The following is a 25,863-nucleotide window of genomic DNA, read 5'->3' on the forward strand; positions in this document are numbered from 1 at the left end:
GTAGAAGAAGTGGCGTCGGGTGGTGTAGTGGTTAGAGCGTTCGACTATGAACCGGGAGACCCGGGTTCGATTCCGAGTCGTACCCGGGCATGTCTGAACATCGCGCCCCGACGTTGTGCCCTTGGGAAAGGCACTTTACACGAATTTCCTCACTCCACCCAGGTGTGAATGAGTACCTGACTTCGGTTAGGGAAAGTCGTATTGAGGTCATCTGGCGCCGAATGGCTGCCGTATAGACCCTTGCGACAGTTCCACCACAATACTTGTGGAACAAATATGTGTATTATGTGTATTATTTGATTGTTGCGTTGTGATTTGTCTTGATTATTATGTAATACCCTGCATCAATTCAGCCGTATAAAGGCTGCGACTGCATGGGTACTGTTTGGACAATAAAAACCATTTATTATTAAGTCTTCTCATTCAAAATCTGCTTGAACAGTAGTCTTGGCGGTCAGCCTTATCGCAAAGTAACAATGCGTCCTAACTGTCATAATGCTTAGGTCACATTTGAAACGGCGCCCGTTCGGCATGTCCTCGGCGTAGACGCCGGCTGGCGTCATGACGCCGAGCGTGCGCCGTACTGTCAGGGTCACAATTAAATGTTCCTTTACGGCTCCCTGTCGGGGCCTGCTTGTGCTCCGGCCGGCGGCTCTCATTAATATTCATAAACTTTTGCGGCCGGTTTCTGTCAGGGACCCGTCCGGTGCCCGGTCAGTCGCCCGTCTTGACCCGTGCGGCGTGTGGTAGGGTGCCAACCGGCTCTTACAGTTCGGCCGGGCAGCTGTCAGGTCCCTGGCGGGTTCCTGGCGGGATCCCGACGGGCTCCTCTCGTGTTTTTGAGCAGGTACATATATAAGCGCTGCACTGCCTGCTACCGTTCACTTCAAGTAAAGAGTACACGTCAAGTAAAGAGTAGACTGAAGTTGGCGATGCAGCGTTCAGTGCAACCTGCAAACAACTTACAAGCCCGTCTGAGATTGAGATTGGTGACAACCTACATGTAGGTCTTCTGGCATTGGTAGCTGAAGAAGAGAGGCAGGCAGAACTGGTGCGTCGCAAAAGTAACCGAGGGCCTACTTTCGAAAGTACTTCCACAGTGACGCAGGAAGTACTTCAGCAGTGACGCAGGAAGTGTGCCGTGGCAGCTCCTTGCTATTGAGCAATAAAACCACTGAATATCGTTACTTCTGTTGAAATTTGGACTGAAAATAAATGCCAATAACTTCTGATTCCATTTTATTACGAAGGCATATGATGTAACAAGAGATAATGTCAGACACATTCTATTCCTGTTATGATCTGTTTTATGAAGTTGGCAAGAGAGCCGTGCCGGCTGTTTCCCTTGCCCTTCGACATTCTGACACACAAATACAAGGTGTAACACACACGTGGTGAACTGTGCAACCCCCTTTTCCTGACCATCTGATGCACTGATCAGCACATGTGACGTCATAATCTTAGGCAGGTACCTGTTCGGCCGCCCGACGGGTCCCGGTCAGTGAGGTTACGGCGTCGCTTCGGCGTATTTCGCCGAACGGGGCCCGAAGTGTTTTTAACTCTGAGTTAAAATCGATTCGGCGACCGCGCGGGGCCAAAAATAGGCCGGCAGCCGTCGGGAAGCCCGCCGGTCTCCGTCCAGGTTCCGTTCGGTAGTGCCAAAAAACACGCCGAACACGCCTAAGCATAAACGTCACAACATAATCCTTTAAAAACTTGAGAAATTTGAAATTTTAGACTACCGGGAAGCATCTTCGGCTTCCTGACTTCTCCTCTTATTCCTGCCGGCCCCCGACCAGATTCCGTCGCAAGATTCCTGTCATTTTGCCTTTCAATCTCCTCCACCTACGTGCTTTCTGGACAAACAGTACCCAAACCTACAGGTCATCCACCCAAAACAATACTTCCGTACCCGAGAGTAACTAAAGGCATAAGTTGTTAACTATTCTCTGCCATTCGTCAAATGAAATTTGTGCGGCCTCAAGACGTGCAGAAGTTCACGGCTGACTTCCAGGCTGACGAGTTTATCACCCATCTGTATTTGCGCGGTACATTTCATCTCATTCTCTCCAGTCATATCTGGAATCCATTAGTCCCAGAACAGCCCGGCTCAGGGGATTATCTGTCTATTATGCAGTGGTCGGAGATGAAGCCGTCTCGCAATAGGAATTGTATAATCATACATTAATGCATTTTCAGCGCAAAACCACTTAATACCGGATAAGCGCGGTGAACTCCAATCTAATCCAATGCACGATGGGGTCTCTACAGCTGTCAAACTGTCAAAGTCAGGCACTTTTGTCAGAGAAATAGAAATTACTGAAACTAGTTCCACTGCATATTGCCGCAACTAGCAGGTAATGGAAAGAACTGAGGAAGCTGATGCTGGAAGTAACCATAGTCCCCCACCCGCAAGAGAATAGTGGGGCAAGGCCAAGGCGAAGGCCCACCTACAGAATGTATCATGCAGCAACGACAGCGGTAGACTTCGTGCTGTTTTTTCTACCATTCTAAACGAATGCAATTGTAAACATAAGGCGCCATGTGAAATATCAATGTACTAATGAGTTACGTGTCAACGGTGGGGTCACGTCGTTGACGAGAAGTCTTAGAAGAAGTGATTAGGTGGGCCAAGTGCATTTAGGGTCAAAAACTTTACATGTATAAACAAACGAATGTCATAGCAGACGGCATGGACCTGTGAGTTTCTTCCTTAACTAATTAATCACGTAGCTGTAAATAAGCTTGTCGTCCCAAAATTCTGATGAGATGTAATCTAAATAAAGCCAGTAATGAAAGTCTGAATCCGTTCTCATGTCTCGAATTGAACGCCACCTCTCCGTACGGGGCAAAATTAACGGCGCAATTATTCCTCGATTCGGAATCAGCCTTCATGATGACTTTGGAGGTCGGATACACAGGGGACCCATATCTCCCTCATCAGGACAGATTGATTACATTCCAGCTACACCTCCAGGGATGGGAGGGACTGACGCGATCAACGCCCTTTGATAATCCTCGGTAGCTCGGTAAAGGCAGCGGTCCAACGTTTTGAACTATAGAAGTGTAGAGGGTCCATGTTTGAGTAGAGCCACACCTTGAGCACGTTTATCGAAAAGAGTAAGGTGCTTCGCGATTTGGTCAAACATTACTGTCACTGTTACGCAGCTTCTACTTACTGTGTGTTACACCTATAGGAGCGTTTTTCTGTAATGCGGAACAAACAAATAAATGATAGGTACATTCGTAAGTTGTGAAGTATAGGCCAAACTCTACAAAAACAGTGACTAGCTGTTTACATCCACGTTACTCCAGTGGTACTCAGGATTGGGAAATAGTATGGCGTTACATCTACGTTACTTACTGCATATCAATATAGATAACACCATCATCGATATCTATGAAACATCACTCTCATGTTACCGAGCAATCACAGCGAACTAATGGAGTGTTTGACAGTTTCGTCCATCACCGTGACGCCAGTAATTACTAACGTTAGCACACTGAAGTTTATGAAGAGATTAGTCGGCAGTAATCCGCACAGTGACATGTTTGTTTCAGTCGCCTCTGTCTGGACGTTGTCTACGTGTACGATTGGATAAATGTGGACGGTGCCTTGAATCCAGACCAAGGGAGACTTTTTACTCCGGGTACGTTATTGCTTTGGGTGTGTTAGTATGTTTGAAGTCAAGTTGACAATCATAATGGTCTCACTGTAGGGTACGAGGAAGTGTCTCACTTTGGGCTTGTCACAACAAGTGATCAACCTGAAAGTATGTTGAAAGTTGAACCTCGTCGTTTAGAACATCTCTTTGGTTGTGCCAATAAGTCCTTGATACTTCCCGGAGGTTTGAAACCCCCTATCTCCTGTTCTACATTGCATTTAGCTGATTTATCACGTTGCAGCACCAGGAGTGATTGTAGCGATGGCCGGCTCATGCTAACTGATGTACAACTAATGCCGTAATGCCACTAAGATATACGCATAGCTCTGCTAGTTTTGTATGAAGGATTATCCCATTTCCAAAGAACGTTAACATTTCCCCAAGCCGACGCTCCACTGGTAATGGCATCTGAGATGTCGTGCTGATGGCACCAGATCTGTTCACCAGTTGGGATGACCTTCTGACAGAGTCATTTACAAACACGACAATTGCAGGCTGAATTTATAGATGTGTCTGCCAATAACAACGCGGTTTCCAACATCAAAGACAACTTAGTTAAAGAGTGGCTTAGTTCAAGCCTGTTAGAGGACCTTTATTGACCCCATTAGAAGTCATGGCCTATAGCGAGATCCGGGAACACACTTTGCACATCTCGTTCATTTGTTACATAGTTTTAAAGTCAATGAAATTCTGCTTATAGTGGTTGAATTACAGGGTAACATTACAGAGGATCCCCTTTTCGAATAATGGCTTTTTCCAATCGATATGTACAATTCTTTCTGGTAAATTCGTTTCCATTAACTTTACAGCCGGGCTTTGGTGTTAAGGGTTTTAGGTATCAGTGTGATGGATAATATATCTTTTTGAATCAATCCAGTGTTTAATCTATATTGAAAGAGGCTATGAAACATGTGCATTTGTGCAAATAAATAGCTATCTACCGTACCCACCTTTCACATTTGCCATTTGCTGAGGAAGATCTGAATCAACGATTGGTAGATCGGACGAGACATACACCTACGCAGTGCAAACTGCATCAGATGTTCCAACGAAAGTGTAATTAACGATTACATGCAAAGGTACACGACGATACGAGATTGCGATGAAAAGGACACAATTCTAGCCAGTGCACGACTCATGTAATTCCAAGCATAAACAGTGAAGCCTGTTGGCCAAAAAAATGTTCGTAGAAACATATTTTTGATAGTAACGATATTAGACTTTGACTTTAGCATCCGCACTTCGACAGTTTACTGAATCAACTAAACGGATCGGAACTCAAGGTCAGTAGAAACATCTTTTCTGGAGAAAATGTTAACGTTCAGATAATTATGTGAGCTGGCACCTCTAAGTTGGAAAGACGAGTCTAGAGAGTGGAAGAGGAGAGAAGACAATACAGTTGTGTCAGTAACGTTATCCTATTCCAAGTTTCGAACCTAGTAAGGGACTTTAAACATCTTAACATTCACGACCAACCTAACACCCTTATAGCATCACGGTATGTAGGTTTGTTATTGATTAGAGTAATTTCATCATACAATATCCGCAAGAGACACGGTTCGCGATCATCATGCATCATTGCAAACCGCCAGGGAAAGAACGACTTATGGCGCGGGCCATCTTACGACGGTGACGCCGTAAAATTTTCAAGCAGAATGTGACAGAACCAAACGCCGACAAGGATCCTAGACAGTCTTTTCCGCAACAAGACAGCAAAAGTTTTTCGGACAAATGGACGATTATTCCAGTTAATGCCCAGTCAGTGTTGCGATCGTACAATGAGCGCACGAGTCTTACCCTTCAGATGCACCTCACAACTCCGATTAACTCCGTTCACTTGACTTCACTCCGCATCACACCGTACATGCCTGCAGGAACATTACTGCATTACTCCCACCCTGCTAGAAGTCTAAATTAACCTTCCACTACAACAGACAGCCCGTTGAATGTTACACGGTAACCTTGCTTGAAGTGAAGAAATCAAACATGTGGAACAAGAAAGGTTTCACTACCACCTCCTTTCCATTAGAGGCTGCGACCACCGATCGAAAAATAAAGAACGAATTTAATTTAAAAACGTTTTGTGCGTTTTCTTATCTTTTGATCTGTACTTTTACATCTTCCATCATATTCCAGTTATGAAATCAACGGTGAAGCAAAAACCAATTCTACGATAGCCGCCTATATATTGTGGAAAGGCAGGGTATGTGTGAGTTCTAGTAAGGTTCAACCAACTAACACCTGACCTAAGGGGAATAAAGTTCAGGAAGGACAAACCATCCGAAACGACCCAGAGCCCTCCACTGGAAGTAGAACTGACTAATGCTGCACAAATCGTTATGTTCCTCCAGCTACCATAGACTGCAGCTGCCACCCTAAGTCTGGAAGTCCGTACAAGATTCCCAGTGGCCCCTCACCTGATGGCCTCTAGGGCCAGTGTAATCAACTCATCGGGGAGCAATTTGACGGGCTGGCAGACAGAGTGTCCTGATAGGAGAACGGCCTGACCCCTGCTATCCTCCCGGGGCAGTTCCAGACAAATCGTGCCATTAACACCAGAACACGTTCTAGACGGACTTTCGGTCATGACAGCTTTACGGCGAGGGCGGAGTATATCTACCCAGGGTCAGACGGGTGTGAGCTGATCCTCATTCGACGGATTTACAGACCTGAAGGCAGCAATCTACCAGCGATATAGGACTGATCTTCTCAGGAGAGGAGGCAGACATAGGAGCTGTCTGGCTCCGACAAAATGGAAGCACATGTATCATCGAACGAGAAACATAGCACTATATTTAACACTTTTATTTTATTTCATTTCCTTCGAGGCTGTATTTAAAGGATTGCTATAAAACTGTTGTGGTGAGGCATTATCAGAGAAGATAAAGTAATGAAATTAAAAGCATTATCAAAATGCTTTGGATGTAATGATACTTTCTGTTCGGTTTAGCATTAACGTCGGTGCATACACCTACGGATATATTTCTATAACCTTTAACAACAGCACGTAACATTTAAGACACAAAGCAACAATGAAGGCTGTTAATGAAGACTGAAACGCACAGAGTAGTTTCCTTCGTCTGCCATACATCAAATTTGACGTTTACAGCATTCTTCATATTATCTCCCTTTTAATCATATTCAACTTAAGTTTCCTTGGTCTGGCATACATCAAATTTGACGTTTACAGCATTCTTAATATCATCTCTCTTTTCATCGTATTCAATTCAATAAAGGTTGTGTATTTCACGCGTGACGTGAACTTGTGTACAATTAACATCTCAAGCAGATCTTTTTACATTTTAATGTTCTCTACACAAAGGCAATCTGAAACTAGTCCAATAAAGTTTTAGAACCATAAAATGTTAGTTGCCATGGTTTGTAACCTGGCTTTCTCCAGACGTTAGTTAATGCCTGCGCCACACGGGCGACTGGTGGACCTAATGGAGCATCACCCCGAATCATCCGTGAACACCGCCTTGTCAAAAATCTGTCAATGGACGCTCACTCAAGTCAGACCGGAAGAGCGGCAAGAATTTCTTTCAGGATGACAGATCTTTCCTTAGCAAAGTCGTAACCAATCAGCGAGACAGTATGCAATGGACAAGACACTAAAAGGCATGGTTTAATTTTCAAGAGAATAACTCAAAATCATATTTCATTGTAGTTTGGTCTGTTTGGTGTTGTTGCAAGAAAAAGGTGTTTGGATTTTAGGAAAGATTCGTATTCTTATGGGTTTTTCTAAGTTCAAGGCTCAGCCATACTACAATGTTTGTTGTCTGTTATAGGCATTGAGTCAAAGTCTTCTCTGTCTACTCACTAACTGTCTATGAAGTGCGAATGTAATAGGTGCAATACAGAAGTCATTATATACATTTATGTAAAATGTTTAACCAAGACAACCTGTTGTGGAAGTGATAGAAGGAGAAGTACATGTCTGAATCCGATGGGTCCGGGGCCTGTTACCAATCCATTTGGCATGAATCATCATTACCTGTCAGACCGTCCATAGATGACAGATTTTATACCAAGGTGCCTCCCCCACCTGGCCGGCTGTTGTGATTAAAGAGTAGGGATGTAACCACACCGATCACTCCCGGCGCGCTACAGCTGGCGCTAGCGGGGCGGACCCATTTGTCACGGCAGGGGAACAAGGACGAGTAAAGGACAAAGACGTCAGGACTAATTTGCTGGTGGGAGGCTTCCCGCGGCCCGGCAGGAGGAGATTGAAGACCTTGTAACAGTCGTTAGTCATCCTGGCTTCGCGCCGCCAACAATCACCCATCTGAACACCTGACTGTGTTTAATGAAGGTGGGAGCAAATATGAGAAGAGAAAATTGAAAATATACCCAATAGAACTGCCTGGAAAGAAATTATTATCACTGTAAAAACTTGATTAAACCAATCCTCTTGACAATAACCTACATGCCTTTGAGAGTTGCCTGAAAAATGAGAACATAGCAAGGTGGGAAACCTAACCTAACCATTAGGCACTACCCAATTACCATAAGTATTCATGGATATGTTTTTGGGTACTTCTGTTTAAAGTAAATAAACTGATAACCAACCAAACAACCAATCAATCGGCTGATTTTTTAACTACTAGTAACTACCTACCTACCTACCTACCTACCTACCTACCTACCTACCTACCTACCTACCTACCTACCTACCTACCTACCTACCTACCTACCTACCTACCTACCTACCTACCTACCTACCTACCTACCTATCTACCTGCCTTAACATCTCTCTAAACAACGCCCGTGAAAGCACAACCTACCAAGTGAAAGACTTAGTATACTAGTAATAATGTATCATTTTCTTTATGCACGTACAAGGTCCTGTAAAAGGGGTGTGAAATGTTTGCTTTTAATTTGGACCTCGTAGTTTTCACAATAAATCGTTTCGCCAGTGACATATGTCAGGACTGGTCACCAAAGTTAACCTTTGTTTCGATAAAGCGATAAATCATACTACAGTGCTGTCTCATTCCTGGGCGATGTAATCTATCATCGAAGGGAGGTCCTCCCGTCATGACCTCAGCTTCTGTTTGGTCCAAGAAGCATGGCACTACGATGCACATTTGAAGGCCATGTTACATTGTCCCTGTTCCTCTGCTTTTGCACATAAGGTCGGCAGCGATGAAGTACGTCATCCCTCAAAGCACGAGGGATGACGTACTTCATTTCTTTCTCCTTCATATTCTCTTCATGTTGCCATGCACCCCAAATGTTCAGTGAGGTGAGGTGCAGTCGAGCAGGAAGACAACAACTTCGAATATTTCTTAAGTCTCCCGGCCAGCAGGGAGACCTTGACTGGAAATTATGAGGTTTTGTATCCCGCAGTATAGATACTATATGTACGACTAGCTTTTGCATCGAGGCAGCAATTTGGACATGCACAATTATGACAGAAGGCCGAAAAACAATTGGTCAATCAGGTCATCAATATACCAATTAGGTGATAATGAACGAATTCAACTCGGTGATCAATGTCCCAATTACGTCATAAAGAAACAGCAAACTCAGAATAGTTCATGGATCCTTTCATATATTCGCATTTCACTAGATTGCTGTTTCTACAGAAATTTAACAACAACAAAAAGATAGTAACCAAAGGTGTCTTACCCACGTCTTCAGTGAAGGAAGAACATGTCGTCAAAAGGACTCTGTTTGCCAAAGCGCACCGGTACCAAAACTTGTGGTCACCAACTCAGACCGTACATCTGTATACTGAGCAGCCTGTCAGGGGAATACATCATACATGTATCAACATCGTTGTCGATATGTAAGGCAAGCTACAAAAAAGCAATGTCATGCAAATCTAATTCAGCATAGCTGTTGAAAGTATGCGGCATTCGTTTGGTACGTAGCCTGGATGCCAGCCTTTTAGCTTCAGAACGTTCTCTTGATCGTTTCCTTGCCACGTAGGATAAGACCGAGAGAGCGTACCTTTTAGCTAAATAGACAGGCACCGGATTATTCGGAATGCTCTCCATCTATACATGAACATGAAATCTATACATATGCCTCTTGTTGAATCGTCTTACTAGTATTTGAACAGCTTTATTGTACATGTAAGCAGCTACCATCTTTCATGATCACGTATTAGGTTACGTTTCACAAGAAGGCCATTCCCAGGAGGTATTCTCAAGGTACTTTGATTCCGTGGCAAGATTTTATGTCGCAGCAATTACAGCATTTCCTTCATGTCCTCTGATCCGTCCTTATGTAGACGTCCTCCGAGGAGTATGTCTATTCAAAACCCCTTCTATCAGAGGTGCAATATTTTCACATGTCTTCTCCCTTCTCTAATCTGAAATAGACAGCTTTGTGTTGTTTAATTCAAAGGTACACAGAAACCGGTAAAAAAATCCCCTCAGGACTGATGGGAAGAAAGAGAGTGTGTAATTCGGAACGTCTATTGAAGATTTGCCGTGGGGAAATCCATTATGTCTTTTCGACAAGTACAAGAAACATTAGCCTGTGTTGCACAATATCTCGCTCCAGGGACTAGACGGGTCGCCTCCCGGAGAGCTTGTGGCTATTCACGTCGTTTGCTGCAGCTGCTGCAGGTCAATTCATCTTCAATTGCCGGACTACATCTTCTCACCCCCTTAACATACATATGGATACGTTTCTAGAAACCAATCAATCACACTAATAGAATGTTGGGAGACTGTTGGGTGTTCTTGTCTGTACGTTAAGTATTCTGCATCAACAGACAACATCTCTAGAATATGCTTTTGAGCTGTCCATTAGCGCTTGGTAATATCACCAGATTCATATGTATTCATATGTAGCTACATGTAAATGACATTAGTTCTTTCACAGCCTACTGGAAATATTACGTTTAACGCCCGCGTACTCAACAAATACGAGTAATCAACATAACAAAGACTCAACTTTACAAGTAGATAATATGTTTGTGAATATTTCCATGCCCATTGATTGCATCCAGGCCAACAGGTATCCTTTTTTTCGGAATCAGGCTCAAATGTAAAGGTCATAAACATACGCCGAGCAGAGAAGTTACCCCGCTAGAATGAAGCAGTGCTCTATTGTCACTTCCAAATCACCGACTATCTTTCTTAGAGAAAAAAAACAAAGTAGAGCATATGTAACCTTGAGCATAATTCACGTTGAGAATATGTAACCTTGAGCATATATCACCTTGAGCCTACATCACCATGAGCATATATATTAGCTTGAGCATATATTACCTTAGGGACATATTCCATTGACAGAAAAGAGCATCAACCAGCTACAAGAGAAGATGACAGACAGTAGAGGAGCGGAGAAACACAGCCATCCAGGCGTCCGAGTGTTCCCGACTGAGTGAGTGATTTCTAAGCCTGGTTATATAGGCCTGCATGTGATAAACGTGGTAGATATCCCTCCTGGTGGGACACAATTCGGTTGTTCTTTGCCAGGGACGCCGAGAGAGCAGTAAAGAGGATTAAGATCTACTCGTGCATCAGTAATCATTCCTTAATTGGTAGTCATTAGTTATGTTATCATCCCGAGGCATTGTCATGTAATTATCCCCATACAGTACAGCGTATTGCGAATTTAAGTTGGCATGATTACAGTGAGCCAGCTTAATGATGTATCAAAGTATCTTAATGATGTATCAAATTAGCTCAACCTAGGTCAAAATTAATAAAGTGTCTATAATGGATTTTTCTATAGTCTAATTAGAACGGGATAATAGCTGCAGACAGAGAAACACTCTTAGAAGGCCAAAAAGATCTTACAGATATCAGACACCACATGTACTTGATGCTACAAAATATCTTGGGTTGTTATATGTCTGAAAACCACAGGTTTTCCTGACGACATACCTGTCCTCGCTTTATACAATTGTTGGCGAACAATAGGTAAGGACATATTGTCTATTACTATTATCTATGTAGACAACCAAGGAGTCAAATGCCCGGCCAAATTCATCGTACGATCGTCGTAAGATCGCAAACTGAAGACACTCATGAGACAGTTGTGGATGGTTACGTACGGGCCGTCTTAGACGGCGCGGGTTGGTTCTTTCACAGCCTACTGGAAATGTCTACGGTATGAAAATCTTACGACAGTCTACGTCGAATGACGCGCTGTAACGCATAAGACTGGTTCCAATGTCACCCACGACCATTGACTCATGTGGCCTGAAACGTCATGCCCTGGTCGGTACCAGGGGCAGATTATCACAGAACACCGGTGGGGCTGGCTTTCTGGTCGTCAATTTCACGGAACAGGCACCAAGCGGGGGTTATTCATTAACACCAAGAGGACGAGTCGGATTAGGGATTAGTTAGATTGATGACTGTGAGAAGTAGGCCACGCAATGAACGTCATTTTGCTGCACAGCAACAAGTGGCTGTATGTGTACGTGAGAACGACCTCCAGAGAAAATATATTTGCTGTTATTAAGTTTGCTTTAAATTTGGAGATAAAAGATGTCCCGCCTTACTCCGTGTATTCGATTCTTGTAACACCATTTGTCGACGTCAGTCTTCTTTATTTAATTCAGGCCAATGCATATGTAGTTAGATTTCCCCAGCAACAGCAACCTTTGGAAACACCACAACCTGGAACGGAATGTTCGGTGATATGGCTATAGCCCAGCAGCCTCTTGCCATGGGTTATACCACAAAGCAGCATATTATCGTACATGATAAGGCATGATAAGGCTTTTCATAATATCAATCATAAGCCATGTGTGATTTCTTTCAAAGATTTTAGAATAGGCTGATAATAATCTATATTACCATGAATTGCAGCGTATTTCGCCTCAGACGGTTCTATTTTATCTGCGTCGTTTCAGGCAGGATGTCGTAATGAAGCTATTCACCTGGCGAGTTATGATTGTCCAATGATAGTTGATACTACAATTATATACTATAAATTAAGCTATCTCACAGGCCCAGGGAAAAAGCAGTAATTTGATGCAATAAAACTTAAAGGCATTGAATCGTAAATTACAAATTCTGGGGGATCAAACAAAATGCATGGATTCTGAGGCTCCTTGCAGCAAACCCAAACATAACGTTTGCCACTAAATGCCTTCAAGGGCAAACGATCAAGGGATTTTTTGCGAAGAAGAAATTGTAACAATCGACCGCTTGGACAAACGATTGTGTGCCTATCTGGCACGAAGCTATGGTTACCGAAGACAAACCCGCTGTGTTCCTGGGGTGCGTGAGAGCACAGCTAACACTGTTCGTCACTGGTTCAAACCGGTCCACATTACCGATACCTGGCACATGGCCCGGTACGGAAAAGTTAAGTTCTTCTAGCCTGGAGACGGAATTGATACGTGATACTCCCGTAATGAGCTCTTTATACAGACAAATCGCAGCTTCTGTCAGTAACCGATGTCTACCGACCTGCTCGATAAGCTAAAGACCCGGCCGGCTGACAGAACCAGACACAGATCAAGTTGGCTTACTCTACGCGGTAACGTGTTGAGGACCGGCTGTCAGCTTGGAAACTTATGTTGTTATTTTCTCAGATAAACTACAGGTTATTTTACAGAACCCGTTAACTGCCCTCACGCGGTACGGGCCGGTCGCTGACGGGCTGGGAACATACCAGGCTGCCTGCTGTCACTAACCGGCTGATCTCATTTCACAGACAAACTACAGTCAACATTGCAGATCCTTGAGAACGAGCCAACTGTCTCAAGGTGCAAGACTGACAAGTGTCATTGGTGTGATGTTTAACAGACAAACTACAGACCGAATCATATGTTTGATAACCTTGAAGTGGTGTAACAACGACGAGAAACAAAGACGTGCACATGTAGTCTCATAACTCCTGCGCTAACAGCAGGTGGCTCCTCTCCTTTATCTAGATGCGGTGGTTTATTGTTGGTCTGTAATTGTGGCTGATAGTTCAATCATCGCAACTTCAACTAATTTCTAAACAATCCGACACCCATTACCGAGGCCTGGGCGCGATAATTACCTCCGCGGCTACATCAGGAGTAGCGGCTGTGTAGCTACGTAGTCGATGCCGGTGCGGTTCCCTTCCACTCGGGCGGCGATGGCGCTGCGACCGTACGGCGACCAAAGATGTGACGAGAACGATTTTTTTTACGTTTTGCGTTTCCGTGTCTTTTATTTAAATCAAAAGTCTGCATTTTGCACCATGTACCAATTATGAAATGACCCTTCATTTCATAATTTAAATCCAACACACACTTAAATCCAATTCGGTCGCCGTGAGGTCGTCGCGCGATCGCCGCCATAGCGGAAAGGTGTTGTGCGGGATTAGCCGGTGATGATTCACCCAGGCGTGACGAGGAGCAGGCGGCAGCTGCTGCAGTACCCGGGCTGCTGCAGCCGCGGATAGAGGAGACGGTAGGGCCGTGGGACTACGCGGCGCCAGAATCCCTTATGCATAGCTTTTTGTGCAAACGAGAAGGAATAGAAAGTATCCCTTTAAAAGGTTGCAATCTTGGAGTAGGTCGAGGACACGATTCTACTTCGAATTCCGTCGTTTGGGTCCTTGGCATATTCTTATTCATATCACAGCTATCGAAGAAGATGGATGTATTGGTGCGACCAACAGTCGGAAGGAATGTTTTCATCACCGTGAGACAGGTGTTGACAGCCGACCTTGGCTTGAGGAACAAGTAATTGGATACCGCAGGGGATTGCGATCTTTATTTGGAACCAGAAGTCACGTCAGTTTGATCCTTGACCTTCCCAAGCTGGAGGAACAGGAGCACAGATAACCACGTTGGGCTCTCTGGAGTTACCGCATAACAAAGTTACTGCAGTCGTGACAGGGGAGGTTCTACTGGACATGCTCAGGAAAATAAAACCAGTGCGATTCCATTTATGTAATCCTCATTGGCATTTACCCACCATGTAACATATATCCGGCACTTTGAAACATGTACATCAAAAAGACCCTTGCTGTATCTGAAAAACAGCTTTGAAACGTGTGTATCAAAAGACTCTTGTTGTGTTTCTGTTCAGAACATGACCTTGGCAAGACTGGAGAAATGGAATAAAAATGAGAATATCGATTGCGATGTATGCCCCTCGGGGTGGGTCACATGTCACGCCCCAGGTTGTGGAATTTTAAAGGACAAAAGATGAGGAAAAATTACAGGTCAAAAGAGGCGTGACAAGTAAACGATTTTGGTCCGCCAGGGATAGAAAACAAAGCAGTGACCTTTTCCAGTAGTTGTTGCTTTTTGGAGGGAAGTATTGTTTTGGGTGGCGCTAATTTATGCTAGGTTTGTGTGTTTGGGTTCCAAAGTGAGTGGGTTGGGTTAAGTTTCACAGGGGATCGACATGGGTTCAAGGAAATGGTCACCAGAAATGTATGAAAACATAAACTATTGCTTAACAGCGGAGTAAGTTTCATCGTATGAGTAAAGGCGCGGTCACATTTCCCAACCCGGGGCCAGGCCGGGCAGGCGTTTGGAACGAAAATTATGATATAAGACAGAAAAACACAATAATAGTTTTATTAACCATGAGCACTATTTGTGTGTACTCTTAATACAAATTGTTTATTTTTCATTCACGCAAACAACCCGACCGGGCCCCGGCATGGAAATGCGACCGTGCCCTAATGATGCCTTCTATGGTGTAATTCATTAACGCAAACCCTTTCTATTTCCCATTTCATTATCCATATATGTCTTGCACGACGTCAGAATCAGCTTTATCTATGTGTTTACCCATGGTTACGTCAGACATGGGATCAGACAGGATTCAGCATGACGTCTGTCTTGTCGATCCCATCACACTTTCTAAACCTTCAAATTTACTTAATAAATCTGAATTCAGACTCGTGTGCCTCCCACGCAGTTAAGCACTAGATTTCCGAGGTGGCAATCAGCTAGACCCGGGCAGGGTTCCAACATTCTGTTCTTGCTCGTACTTTACATAAGTGCTCCTGTGTCTACGTTTGCAATGGTCTCATTATATCAGCACGGCGGACGACCACGCCGCTGCATGTATTTACTTGGCCGAATAAGGAGAATATAGACGTTTGTGGCTGAGAATATACTGAGTATACACTATGGAGCCACGACAACTGATTTATTCCAAGACCTGTTGTATGCTACATGTATAGTACGAGTAAAAAGAGCGCAGAAAAAAAGAGGTCTGTCATTTAAATACATGCATATACACCTCATCATTTGGATCGGGTACTCGTACCATGGATAACCCTGTGCCACAGGACAGACGGCCACAGATAAACAAGCAATGCTGACAAATCGAACTACGACTGCAATCTAATATCTGATTCCCTACAAAAAGGGTTATTCTCAAAGCAGAGGCTGATAGGAAAAATATGCACCGTTTTCTGACAGCCGCCTGTGGCCTATTGGATGGGGTCTTGTCTATTGGATGCTTTACATGTCTTGCCGGTTAGTGACGATTTTGCTACCAAAAAGAGAGCGACTTGGAACTTGATTGCTGGCTCCGGAAGCAGTTTTACCAAGTATATCGACAAGTACGTTATGTAGCATGGTGCGCTTTTAAGATATGATCAAGTTGACAGGAAATCTCCTACGAGCAAATTGGTGAAGCCCTGCAACAGGCTACAAAACCTAATGTAATGTATTTATAGAAGGACTCCAGTAGGCGCGACCTTTTCCACGTCTAAAAGTCAAGTCGTGCTGCGATGTGTGAAATATTCATATCGGAACCGTTCCCCGGTGGAAACAAATGGATCTTTCTGTGGCAAATTGTTCGGAAAGGCTGGTGCAGGCGTAACGGCGGTGACAAGCCGTGATAAGCGATGTGCGCCGCAGCGTCACAGGTTCTGTCTGCTCACGCCGAGTCTGTGACGTCAGAGAACCTGTCTGTGGACCGGCAGGACTTTCCGCAGCTCCGACAGTCTCGGACTAATTACGTGCTTTTGGCTCACTTTCGAACGCCTTTCTTCTGTTTTGTATGACTTTTTAAGTGATACTCGTTTTCCCCCTGAATCAAATGGTGAGCCGCATTAAGAAAATCCGTCCTAGCAAAGTACGTGTAAAGCAGAAATGAAGAGCACCAAAACGGTACTTTTCAACTTCGATTAAAGCCACGTTAGATCAACTTGAAACCCAGGATGTATCAATGAAAGGCAACCTTAACACATCTCGTCAACAGAATCCGATTAAATCAGGCGGCATCGACGATTATCACAATCTCTAACATAACGTTATGTTATATTGAAAAATCGCATTCATTCTGAAACTTGACAGACCATGTATCTTAGCTACATATGTTCGTACATCTATACCTGCGTCAGGAAGCGAGAAGAAGTTGAACCTGTAAATAGTAGAGCACATTGGTGTGTATATTTTAAGTTATATTGCTGTATTATTTTTCCTTGTTTATTCGTGACCCATACCTAGCTTATAAGAGCATAAACTAATAAACATAAACATAAATAAAGGTCTTTCATACATTCATTCATTGATAAAGGCCATCCTCGGCTAACATGGTGTCCAGGGAGAAGCCCGAGTCGTCAGGGTGCATGCGTCACGCAGATCTGCTCGGAAGGGATCTTTGTCCTGGCAGTTTTCCCTGTCCGCAATTTTGGAAACAAACAGGACGTCAGACTTTACAGACTTCCTGAGAGGTTCTATTTTTGAGGTAGAGTAAAAAATCACGTTGTCGCATTTGGATAAATTAAGCACCGTGGGAAGGTCTTGTGAAAAAATAACCGGAGTTCTTCCGCCTTTGCTTCCTTCAAGTTCTTCTCATATGCCGTACTGAAATGCCCTACTGCCTGGGCAGTGGGTCTAGTCAACAGAACTGTGAGCATACCCGTCCCTAGAGAATATTTTGCAAGCCCCCCCCCCGCCCTGACGACTGAATTACTCAGGAACTATGTTCAGCCGAATGTTACTGAGATAGCGTTTGGAACTATCCTTGGCATCACTTCGACAAATGTTCCGTGACGGTGTTAACTTAAGTATTAATAACGTACCAAGACCCACTCTAACTGCATCATGGACACCCACTTGTTACTTGTTACAGCGGCAGTGTACCTTTCTATATATCATTCCGTCAGTTCCACTCCACGATAGTTTAGGGGAAAAGTAGACCTCTAAACACCTCCATCCTGATTTATAACCGATGATTCTGGTATCTATAAGGTGATAATAGGCCTCGGGAAAAGTAACCATGAATTTTATATGTATAATAGTCTTACTACCTGTAGCGTTCTCCCTGCACTATATATTCTATATAACGTTTGCGTGTGTTGTGGAACTGAAAGATGTCTATCTGCCAGTCAGCGGTTTGACGCATCGCTGTCGTTACGGTGAACATTTGACCTAATCCAGCGGCTCGAGCTCTCGTCTATATGTCCACACTATGAGCGGATTTCGCCGCCTCTCTGGCTACTATGTAATAGAGGCTATCCGTCTTGATGCACACGCTTCCATTGGTCTATTAACGTAAACGAACCTCTGATAGGAAAGCGGCAGGAGGGAAATGCCCTTCTTGAAGCATGACAGAAAACAACGTGAATCGAATTCGACCGAGGCCCTAGCAGGACGACCCAGGACGGGTCACAGATCCCGTGTCTAGTCTTATGGCCTGAACGATATGCTCAAGTTACAGCATCGTCTGCAGGGCAACTTGAAGTCTTCTTTATAAACTGTCCATATACATGTACATGTACATGTATTAGTCCGTTAGTCCGTTAACTCAACCTACTACCCCCCAGACGTACATGTATGGGCTGGGATTTCGTCGCCAACTTGTGAAGGAAGCCGATTTCTAGCTAAGAGCTTGATGTATGGTATGGTTTTTATCGTAGCTCAATCTCCCCAAGCACACGAGACCTATATAGACAAAATATCTTCTACCACACTACACGACACGACACCACACTACACTACACTGACTCGGTTACAACACACTCACCTGCTGAGTCCACTTGTTCTCTACACATTGTCACTCAAAAATCCACCTCCATGTAGGAATAAACTAGCCACCTTCCCCATAGTACACCTACAAAAACACCAGGTTTATGATTGTCCCTGTGCGGAGGTCAACACTGGCGCTGTGATCCAAAGGTAGTTCTCGGATCTCTCAGTTTGTTTGGTCATGCCGAATGCTTCCTGGTTGAAAACCTTCGGCCTGTGCCCTCACTTCGCAGTACCTGTGCATATTTCACCTGAATAGCTACACTCTGCCCCGAAGTGTACACAGATACTACCCGTTGTTGTAAGAAAGGGCCGCTAAACCTACACAGTTTGCCGCCCCAGAAAATTAAGCTTCTAGCGAAATCCCTTCGCCTACTTCTCAAAGTAAACTGCACGGTAGTGGTAAATCTCTGAAACATTACCCCAGACATGTGCAGCAGAGACCATCACGGCCCGGTCCTGTCAACACTGTTACCATGGCTACGACTTACAACATGTCGGAATTTACACAGGACAGCTCAGGGACAGAATCCCCAAGCAGATACGTGTATAGTCTCAGCCGTTGTTATGCGTAACGTAGGTGGAGCGTTTGGTCTTACCGGTAGCTTTAGCCTCGGTCACAACTCGCCGTGCGTGCTTTTTGTCCGTACGTTTTTGTCGTGGCTACGTCTGCTACGTTTTTTCTGCAAACGTAGGGTGGCCGGCCGAGGGAGTACGTCACTCGCAAGGTGTACGTACGTGGTCTGCACGACACGCCTGACCGTCAGCGGTTGCGTGCATCGTACGTTGCGCAAGTGGTAAGTGAGTTGTACGTGCTTACAACGTACGATCTCTGTGCGATTGCCACGTTGCCGCGTACAGGCCGTACCTACACGTGCGGCGTGCGCACGATTTCCTTACTCACTCGCACGTTGTAAGTGCGTGCACCTCCTGTTAACTTCATCATTACTAGCCGCCCTCGTGTCTTCCGCGGCCCGTTTCTTTGGATCTTGTCTGGTAGACTTCTTCTGAGCCTTCCTGGGCATCTTGGAGACGAGTTGGCAGTCGCCCGTCAAGTCGTCTTTATATACTGTAGAAATAAGGTGCGTTGCGCGTGCGTTGCACGTGCGGAGCACCTAGTATGGTGCACGTGTGTTCTGCGTGGTCATTGAGCAGGTCAACTGGGAAGTGAGGAGTAAGCACGGATGACGCAAGCACCGTGCGTGGCACTGACGTGCTTCGTGCGCTGTCCGTACAGCAATTGCACGTGAGAATAGTGAAGTTAGACTCACGGAGTCCGTACGTTGCACGCTCATAGGCTGTACGGGGCACGCGCGTCGCACGTACTCGCACGCACGTGTGGTAAATCCGCAGACCGCACGTAGAAAAAGTATTACATGCACTTAAGGTTCTACGGCGTGTCTGCGTGCTCCCAAATCCGTAGGATTCCGTACGGAGGCGGTACTCACCACGCACGGATGCCGTACGTTTGCCCACGTTTTTGCACGTAGACAGCACGCAGAAGCACGTACGGCGAGTTGTGACCGTCGCTTTTATGACCAAGATACCGCTTGGAACACGTACACGTACACAGTAGGAAAAGACGCCTAGAAATGAGTGAACACCTGCAATCTCAGACAGACGCACATCCCGTTATGGTCAATGTCAATGTATTAAACTATGTAATATCTTTTTGTATACTACCGTGTATATATGTCAATGGATTTATTACGACTATATGTCTAGTGATTTGTTAGTACTTGAAAGATACAAGATGTAAGTTGTTGTCTGACCCTGACCCCTTCCCTCGTCACCACAATGAAAAGCGGCCATCAGGCCCAGACCAAACCAAAAAGACCCAATAGATTTAATGTGTGAACCATATGGCAAGAAGCGATTCACCAAAGATAGGCATCATAAACCCCATTCCACATGTCATCGAGCGTTCTTGGAAAGTGGTTGCTTTTCTTAGGCGTCAACTTGTAGTTTTTGTACACCGACTTGACTGCATTTGTTCTAGTAGGGTGTTTACAATATGTCATACGGAGTGTTAACTTTGTATACTGTCCTGCCATTCACATCAACTGATAATTACATGATATCCTTTATCTATTGTCGTTTACTCTGCCGTGGATCATATATCATCTCAGCAGACGTTGGTTTGAGCTGACATTCTATAGTTTAGGAGTGCGCCTTTTTGTGGTAGTAGCACCCCCCTCCCCTCTCAGTCTGGGAACGTACTACCCTAATGTACGACAAAACTCGACAAAACACTCGCGGCACAGTAAGAACGGCAGACATTTGACACTCTGTTCACTTTGTTTACGCAGGTTGGCACATGGCATGGCTGGGAAACAATGGCGGGGAGAAAGCTCTTTCATAACTTTCCAATAGGCCATGTCCAAACACGCCGTCCCTGGCGCTAAGTTCACCACTTCAGGACCCACTTAGCCATAGAAGCGCTTTTAGTTTGAATGTATCGGCAGAAACGCGGAACTGAGGCGTTCCTTGGAAGACAATGTACCTAATCCAGGGTTCTCATCGAGAAGGATTTCAGCGCCAGTGGACAGCAAGCCTTGTCACGATTTCTCCAGGAAAAATATGAACGATGTGTATATGTGTAATATTCCTTTTTGGGAAATGTAGATCTATACACGAACCGTTGTTGTGCGTAATGCTGACGGATTTTTATACACATTTGACGCTGGTGACGATTGACCTCATATGAATCGCCAGACATCTGATAATCTAGAATGGATCATGTCTTATTGTATCTTATTGTCTTACTACACGTTCAAGTGAATCCACTAAACCCAGCCATTCACGCACCAGCGCACGCCGTGTGCAGAGACGCCTGTTGCATACGTAAATGCAAGCAACGTGCTAAAATCCTACACACATACTGTGTACATTAATAGAAACGCACCTAGTAGGTCTTAAGACCTGCTTTTTAGAGGGACGCTTGAGTTTGCCATTACATTGTTACAGGAATAGTAACTTGGCGTTGTAACTCTCTAACAGAAGGCATAAATTTCAGCGTTTATGTTTCGGATACCGCGTTGGGCGATGAGAAATATGGAAGCATTTGGTCTGTATGCTATATATTCTTGGGTAAGACGACAGAACCGAACGCATCTCTGGAAGATACATGTTAGTACCCGACTTTTTACAACCAAGCTGACGCACAGGTCAATAGAAGTGACATGTGCGTCATACAACTGAATAGAAGTAGGCCACAGGTGTTCCCAGGAGATAATGAGGTGTCATCTTCAAGGCGTGATGCTTCGAATTAAACGTAATGAACACGTGTTGAGCATATATATAGAAAGATTTTTAAGAGTCATCCAATTAAGTCATGCCAGAGTCTAGTTTGTTAGGTAAGTTCGTCAGATTACGATGAGGTTTGTTCAAAATCCATGGCCTGTTACAAGGGTACAGGTCCCATCTACAGGTATGTGAAACAAACAGCTGTGTTTCAGTGCATGACTTGTCCTGAACAAACAGAAAGTTCACCGAGAGTCTTTTCCTGGGAGGATATGCAAACGGATTAAAGGGATTACCGCTAATGTATCAAGGAGGTGTCCCAGTACGACACGACACGATCTAAGTGTTAATCATGTAATCTAGTTACCGATCCAAAGGGTTTATTGGGATGGACAACGAATAAAAAAGATTACGGTAGATTTTTAGTAGTCAATGTGATAGGCCGATTTTGGAATGCGAGGTAGGTTGTGTGGAGAAGCACCTTTAGTTTATAGTTACTCGTACACACTTATCATCCACATCATTCAACCTTTTATTCATACTACCTGTAGTATATGAACATATACAGTATAACCAATGTTTGGTAGCCTAAATATTGATTGATAAAGAATTGTCATCATTTTTTACAATACAAGGTGCAATGTATCATAGAACCTGGGTAACTAGTAAAAAAAATCAAAATTATGATAATACTTATTATATAAAAGGCAAATATCGTTTTGCCGTTTGATTTTAAGCTAAGATCTCGCTGAATGGCTACTGTTTATCTACATATTCCCGGTTTCACGGCCTGGAAAGTCGCATCGTTCCCTGTGACGACAGGTAACGTTACAGAACGCTTGCCTCGCGCTCCCCGAGGCCTAGTTACGATGAGTACACAGTGATCCATCAGCAGCTAATCCTGGATGGCGGCAGTAGATCGCTCAGGCGGCGGGGTGAGGCACGCGCACACCAGGATACCGGCCCCAAATCTCCCGGACACCGGCCATCGGCATGAACCCCGCCTCTACACAACCACTGATGGGAACATAAACACCAGGGAGGCCCTCCAAACCGCCGTTAGTCCGGCATACATCACAGGAACTAAAGATGAACGTTTGTGGTACTGACCCATGCCCTCCACTGGCACTGACCGTTCATTACTGTCTTGTTTATGGATGGCCCTCTCGGTGTAAGCTCCAAATTCTACACATGTCATATCATAGAATGTACATTTACGCAGTGATTTACAGAGAGAACAGTCACCAATTTGCCCTGAACTACAAAATGATTTGAAGGAAACTTCTGGTCTGGCTTTACATAACGTGAAGAACCTTCCGCAATCAATTCCAGAGCGCCCGATGTGAAGAGAATACATGTATTACCCACGGTCGTTCTAAGATTGCTTCTCCGCTGAGCCCATAAACAGAAAATTCATCTTAATAAAGGCTGGGGGTTTGGATTGAAAAGGAGTATCGAGACTTAAGGCACAGGAAAGGCCAGGGTGAGTTTTTGAAGCTGCCGCTATGGCCCACAGATCTTGATTAGGACAAAGTTGAACAGGAAATAAGAGGTTTCAAACTTTCGGGAAGTAGATTTTGATGGATTGAATCATAACATTACAGAATCAAAACATACACACCTAGCATAAATAAGCGCCACCCAAAACGAATAAAGTTCGATATCATGTCCATCAATTACACGTATGCTAGCGCGAAACATGAAAAGACGTGACATTTTGTGTAAATGAATCCACAAGTATAGGGTACCAATCACATTAAATTAGATACCATAAGTAGTACAAGGACAGCAGATAAGTATGTGCCCAACTTAATTGCTATGGGCCTACTGAAGAAAGTAACGACGAAAAGCCACTTCAATTAAAAAGAAATATACGATACGACACTTCAAGAAACTAGCTACAGATAGGTAGTGAATTAGAAAAGCACGTGGGGCAATTACTGTCGTGTTGAGGGTACGTAAGGCATGGCAGATTGACAGCTACTTCAACCTCATTACATGTTAGCTGTCACAATTACTAGTATATGTATGGCAGGTAGGCCAATGACTCGGGAGAATATTGGATGTCAACCAAATAATTACACAATCTTTAATATACGCATATTCGCAGCGTATCTTCCACGGCTGAAAATGTGTGTCAACCTTCTTTTGCCACCTATTTGACGTGATAGAGAATAGCTGAGAAATCAGAGCCTCTGACAGAGGCTGAGAACCGAAGAAAGATATCATATCATAGATGTTCTAAAACGCATGGCTTCTTATATAATTTATCCAGTTTGATTTCTTTTGTATTATGTAATGTTCCCCCTGGAAGTCTAATTTTCATCGACGACTGTATGAGTTCAATTTCACAGACGGTTCACACTACTTGGTCCTATATTAGTCCGCTGGAGAATCCCTCAACTCAGCCCAAGTCTGACTCTTAGAGTGACGCACGATAACTCAAGCAACTGGATACATGTTTTGAGGAGCTAGACGTTTCTGATGACATCCGTTATATTTCATCAGTGAGAGAGAATGACAGTGACTCCCATCAGGGACTCCAAAGGCTTAGTTTCACGTTCCATCTCTTAAGCCAGGTCACTACATGATGTGTCTTACATCATAACACGGTAGACGTCTGCAGGGACCAAATCAGCTTGGTATCCTTCCAGCAAAAACTAATCGCTACAAAATGAGCCTTATCACATACTTCGTAGACTTCGTAAATAAACAATTGCGTTGAGATTTCCTATTATAGTCACAGCGGTTTATTCATTAGCATGTATAAGTTTCCATAGTTTCAATTATGTAAAGTCAATATTTGAAATTAGTTTGTCACTACACCTTATTTGTTTAATCTGTTCTAGGGTTTTAACGTATAAGGTAGCGGTTTAAATTGCTGCGATGTACTTGGTAATGATTATCCTATATACCATCCTCACATGGTGGTCCCATCAAGATGCTGATCTGAAATCCTATTCAACAGACAGGTCAGGAGAGGAGGTCGGGCCTTGAGAGCCCCCCTCCCCGGACGCCGCCGGCACCAGGCGATGGCAGATCCTCCCCAGACCTCCACACCCCACACCGGCCACTGTTCACACATCGCGCTGATTCTCAATATCAGCACAATATGTCCTGTTAGCCTTCAACCATTCTCTAGTTTTCAACAGACCTGATTCACGCAGCGGAGAAGCACTGATGACATCAGAAATGTTACACAAAGCTCTTAAGAGTTCTGGGATTGGAGAACCATAGTTAGGCTACAAGAAAGAGATAAGGTTAATGGAAGACATCCATCCATGTTACATCTTGGTCATGTACAGAAGAAACTTTATCGAAGAGCATATTCGAAACAATGGGAATGTTATTTAGGTGTTTTGGGATGATAAACAATACGTGGTCACTAAATGTTAACGTTCTACACGTGCTGTATACAATCGAAATACAATACGATGATCATTTAACTGCTTTAACCTTGCTACAATATATGTAGAACAGTTTACCACTTTCAGATAAATTTCCCAGTTCCAAAGCATCTTATGCACCATAGAATTTCCACATATGGAGGTTTTCTGAATTGAATCTGAAGTCCAAACATGTATTTAGTAACAAATACCGGACAGGAGTCCAATATCTTGCATTCTACCCCCATCCCTGTAAACTATTGCAAACTGAACACAGAGAATTTTCATCGCTCTGCTAACGATGAGTTGAATGACTGTAAAGCATCAAACGGATCTCAAGACGGCTTTGTATATTTTGATATGCCAATGATGTTACTGACCGAAATCACCTGGAGGGCAGAGTTAATGAAGTCAAGTGGCCTGGAGCAGGACGGTTTTATTGATATTCTAAGCATTTATGTAACCTGTATACCAAATTACATGTAAAGGTAAAGAGAAGAACTTAAATGAAAGATAACTCCACTGTAAACATCTGGACAAACAATTCTATCTTATCATTCGTCCTTTATGTGACATTCACGGTACTTAGGTTACAGAGGAGATGCACTGTAGACAATGCTAGAACGCAGAAAACGCGCGCGCGCGCGCGCGCGCGCACACACACACACACACA

General features: G+C 44.1%; 1 protein-coding gene across 1 annotated transcript in view; it reads right to left on the reverse strand.

The window, feature by feature from the left end:
- Positions 1 to 25,863, reverse strand: part of LOC109485338 (dopamine receptor 2-like) — a 37,658-nt gene that overhangs the window by 9,599 nt on the left and 2,196 nt on the right. Inside the window, exon 2 of the mRNA XM_019788894.1 lies at positions 9,297 to 9,410. The gene's annotated coding sequence lies outside the window, so the exon portion shown is untranslated. The remainder of the gene's footprint in view (positions 1 to 9,296; positions 9,411 to 25,863) is intronic.

This window comes from Branchiostoma belcheri, unplaced genomic scaffold (genome assembly GCF_001625305.1).
Source record: "Branchiostoma belcheri isolate BF01 breed outbred unplaced genomic scaffold, Haploidv18h27 scaffold74, whole genome shotgun sequence".
In the NCBI taxonomy this organism is placed as follows: domain Eukaryota; kingdom Metazoa; phylum Chordata; class Leptocardii; order Amphioxiformes; family Branchiostomatidae; genus Branchiostoma; species Branchiostoma belcheri.